Raw genomic sequence first — 4655 nt, forward strand, 5'->3', positions numbered from 1 at the left:
TGCAGTTAAGCGTGCTCGGGCGGGAGTAGTACCAGGATGGGTGACCCCCTGGGAAGTCCTCGTGCCGAGTGGCCCAAAGCGGACAATATTGTGATACGTGCCAGAGGGGGATGTTACAAATGGTATCAGAGCCAGGGCACGGGTCGATGTGTTCGACGGGGAGGGGGATGTTACAAATGGTATCAGAGCTAGGGCACGGGTCGATGTATTCGACGGGGACGTCGAACCCTATAATGGGGGGTGAAAGTGGGTTAGATCTGATCCCACATCGGCTGGGAAGGAGAACTAAGCATTCCTTATAAGGGGTGTGGATACCTTCCCTATCACAACGCGTTTTAAAGCCGTGAGGGCAGCAGATCTCATAAGAACTCTGCAGTTAAGCGTGCTCGGGCGGGAGTAGTACCAGGATGGGTGACCTCCTGGGAAGTCCTCGTGCCGAGTGGCCCAAAGCGGACAATATTGTGATACGTGCCCGAGGGGGATGTTACAAATGGTATCAGAGCCAGGGCACGGGTCGATGTGTTCGACGGGGAGGGGGATGTTACATCACAATTGTAGGATCTAAAAGGAAGAAGGAAGCTTAATTTAGCTAAATCTGATCGTGAAAGATGGACTTTGGTCACATGGTTCGATAGTCAGAATTTAGAGCTACTACTCGAGAGTTAAGATAATTTAATAGATTACTATTACTCTTCAGACAAGTTTAGAAATATAGTTTTTATTTCATGCATTGTAAGGACAAGTTCCAATTTTCATTTTATTTCAATAAAAGCGAAATTTTGGTTTACATAGTTGCCTCACCTTATTTCCTTGCGATTACATTAATGAAAGTGTTGGTAATGTTTCTAATAATATAAATATTAATTATGGATTTGATTCTTATGAAACCGCTTGTGGTATTGTCGTAATTGAACAAGTGAAAATATATCTCATCGCCATCTGGACAGATACTTGGTGTTGTACAAGGTGAATTGTATAATATATGAAAATCTTGTTCATTGGAAAATTATGACTTAATTCATTGTTCACACGCTTATGTGTCGCAAGTGAAGGACTAATGGATCTAGTATATGCAGGGCCGACTCAGCCAGTTTGGGGGCTCTAAGCGAACGAAAAAGTTGGGGCCCTTTGGCATGATTATTAATAATTTTATTAATAATAACAATGAACAATCACCAAGACAAGTACTATAAGTATAGAATGTATGGATTAGCCAATTAGGAATTTATGATTATACCTGCTACCTTAAGATTTGATAATAGAACTTTAGAAGATAATGGAAAGCTCAAATCTGAAAAACTGAAGTCTAAATCTCAAATTCTAAAATTCGTTCAAACTTGATTCATATGTTATGTAATGTATTGTAATCAATGAAGAATATAATCAAAAATAAAATAAATGAAAAAAATAAAAACTTAAAAACATTAACCCTAATCAACTTTAACTATTAACCTTAATTAGATAATGAGTTTTGATATCTCTATTATAAGTATGCCTGATTCCAGAAATGATTTCAACAACACAGTGTGACAGTGACACACCCTAATTAGATAATCAAATTCTAAGATTCAGATGATAGATAATGAAAAAATATAAGTGAAAAGTCAAAAAATTGGACATACCGTTTTCAGTGACAGCCTTGAATCATTATTCATCAGAAATTTTTGAACAATAGAGTGGAGTTATCAGTTAATTAGAGTTGAGAGTCTGACAATGGAGAAGTCAAGAATGGAGAAGGAAGAAGAAGAACAGAAGGTGATGTGTGTATTTTAGCGGTTTTGAATCATTAATCAGAGTCTAATTTTTGAGCCGCCCCTAAGAAGAAGAAGAAGAAGAAGAGTGTGATCGTTGCTTGTAGAAGAAGAACCGATGACTCAAATTTTTGAGGCGTGTACACATCAGGTCAGCGATTTAGCTAATATGGACTGTATTGGACATTGGACTGTATTGGGTATTTGGGTTAAGTGTGCCCTCTAAAAGTGAGGGCCCTAAGCCCTAACTTTGTTCATATACACATAGACTCGGCCCTGAGTATATGTTAATATGGACAATTCATATCCGCCACAAGGGATGGCAACTTTTTTCTTCATGGTTTACTGAAGCTTTAGCAGACATGATTATGTTTATAAGATTAAGCATAATTTTGATACTTTTCAAAAGATTCAAAGAGTAACAGAATGAATAGAAGAATCTATTAGGCATAAAGATAAAATATTCTACAATCTAAAAAAAAAAGAGTGCCTTAGTATCATGTTTTATGATCATCTTAATAAATTGTGGAATTGTATCACAATTAATCCTCTAAGAACATCTTAGTGCAATTGTATGACTGAGAAGAGGAATCGAACGTTGTTGGAAATGGATCGATCATAATATGAGTCATACTTTGTTCCAATCAAGTTTTAGAGTCATGCTCTAGTAACTATAAATCGTATCTTGAAAATCATTTCAAACTAAAAAGGTTGAAAACACCTTGAAATATGTGGAGTAAAAATGTTTTCTTAGTCTAGGACATGTAGAATTGGAGTTGTGATGTTTTCGTTAATCGAGAAACAAAAGATAAACTGAGACCTATTCTATGAAGTGTTTTCTTGTATAGAATCCACACAAACTTTTGAATATTTGTTTTAGCTCGTCAAGGAATGTTCCTTTAGAGAAAAAAACTCATATGTCAAGAAGTCAGTGAGAATCGTACTAATTTTAAGAGTTTTACGAGTCAAGTGATAATAAATCTTTTAGTTATCACTAGCACGTGACCTGAGGTTGATAACCTGTTGTATTGACACATTCTTATTTATGTGCACTTCCAGTTGAGTTGGCAATACTTATGAGTTCTATGTTTTCCATTTAACTACAAAAGCAAAAGTATGTTGGTCAGTGAAAGTACATTGGTCAATATGGGTGAGCTACTAACAACATGGAAGCACTTGTAGGCCCTTGAGCACCCAGGAGGAAAGAAACTATAAATAAAAAAATTAGCGAAGTTCAGTCCATAGAATTTGATTTTGGTTTGTCCCAAACCTTTTCTTATGACTGCATGTTGAAAATGATAGATTCATGAAACGACCCAAAAATACGACCCGAAAATTTCATTTTTAATATAACCAAAAATCATGAAACTGAGTATATCATAATAAAACCATGCGTTGCGAATCTCAAAACCATACTAAAATACAGTGAGAAAACTGTGTCACAATTGTATCAAAACATATCTAAGATAGCTGATCAACTCCCAGGATAAAAACTGAAGTTGTGGTGTGTGCGATGCCATCATCAAGAGCTCTTCCCTTTGCTTGCGGAAGTACCTGAAACCAAAACTGAAACTGTAAGCACGAAGCTTAGTGAGCTCCCCCAAACTACCACATACCACACAATAACATATAAAGCACATACTGGGCCTTGCCCACTGCATCGGACCGAAGTCCGGCTAACCGGGGCCTTGCCCCCCTACATCGGACCGAAGTCCGAAGCTGATTGGAACATCGGACCGAAGTCCGAAGCTGACTGGGACCTTCGTCCCCTACATCGAACCGAGTCCGAAGCTGACTAGGACATCGGACCGAAGTCCGAAGCTGACTGAGACATCGGACCGAAGTCCGAAGCTGACTGGGACCTACGTCCCCTACATGGGACCGGAGTCCGAAGCTGACTGGACCTCTGTCCCCCACATCGGACCGAAGTCCGAAGCTGACTGAACATAGCATAAACATATCAACTGGCATAAACACATATATCCTGTCTGAACCCCGAAGGCATCAAACATACTAACTACTACATTGGATCGAGGTCCGAAGCTGACTGCTAGCTAAACGGGCCGGCATTGTGGCCTTAGACCCGTTACTACTGGAAGGAAACTCACCTCGTGAACTGGCTTCAGTGTGAATGGATCTGGAAGCTAACTGTTGCTGCTCCGGTATCTCCCGGGCTACAAGTCCATAAACACACTTAATCAAATGCTAAACACTGCACTAGGGTAAAATGACTCTTTTACCCTTGGTCAAAGTCAGCTCTCTCGGTCAAAGTCAACCCACAGTTGACCTGACTCGCCGAGTTGGGCCGCCAACTCGCCGAGTATCTAGTCTCACTTCTCGACCCTACTCGTGGCTACTCGTCGAGTGTGGCATCGACTCGACGAGTATCCTCTCGATCCAAGAACTCAGACAATCTTCATCCGACTCGCCGAGTCATATGAACAACTCGACGAGTTGTTCTTGAGCTAAGAAGATTGCCTTGGACTCGCCGAGTTGTATGAACAACTCGTCGAGTCCCTCCATTACTGAGCCTGCCCTCCAACTCACTGAGTCCACTCTACTACTCACGGCTTCCACTCGACATCACTCAAAAAGGGGAAAAATGGGACTCGCGACCTGACTCGCCGAGTCGTTCTTCCGACTCGCCGAGTCACATCCATGCAACTACTCTAAACTCGATTCTGCTTGAATCCATCGCATACAAATGATAGATCTGAGTCCAATAAGATGATTCACCACGTAAAGTTTCCAACTTTACATGTACATACACATGAAAAAGGAGATAAAGGCTAAAAAGACACTTAGAAGAGTAGATCTAGGGTTCTTATGCAAAGCATCTTCAAAAAGGCAATAGATCCGGGCTCTACAACTCCTAAATGAACAGATCTAGGGATATCTCGACCT

The sequence above is a fragment of the Lactuca serriola genome, chromosome 3 (assembly GCF_051521515.1).
Source record: "Lactuca serriola cultivar US96UC23 chromosome 3, Lser_US96UC23_V15, whole genome shotgun sequence".
In the NCBI taxonomy this organism is placed as follows: Eukaryota; Viridiplantae; Streptophyta; class Magnoliopsida; order Asterales; family Asteraceae; genus Lactuca; species Lactuca serriola.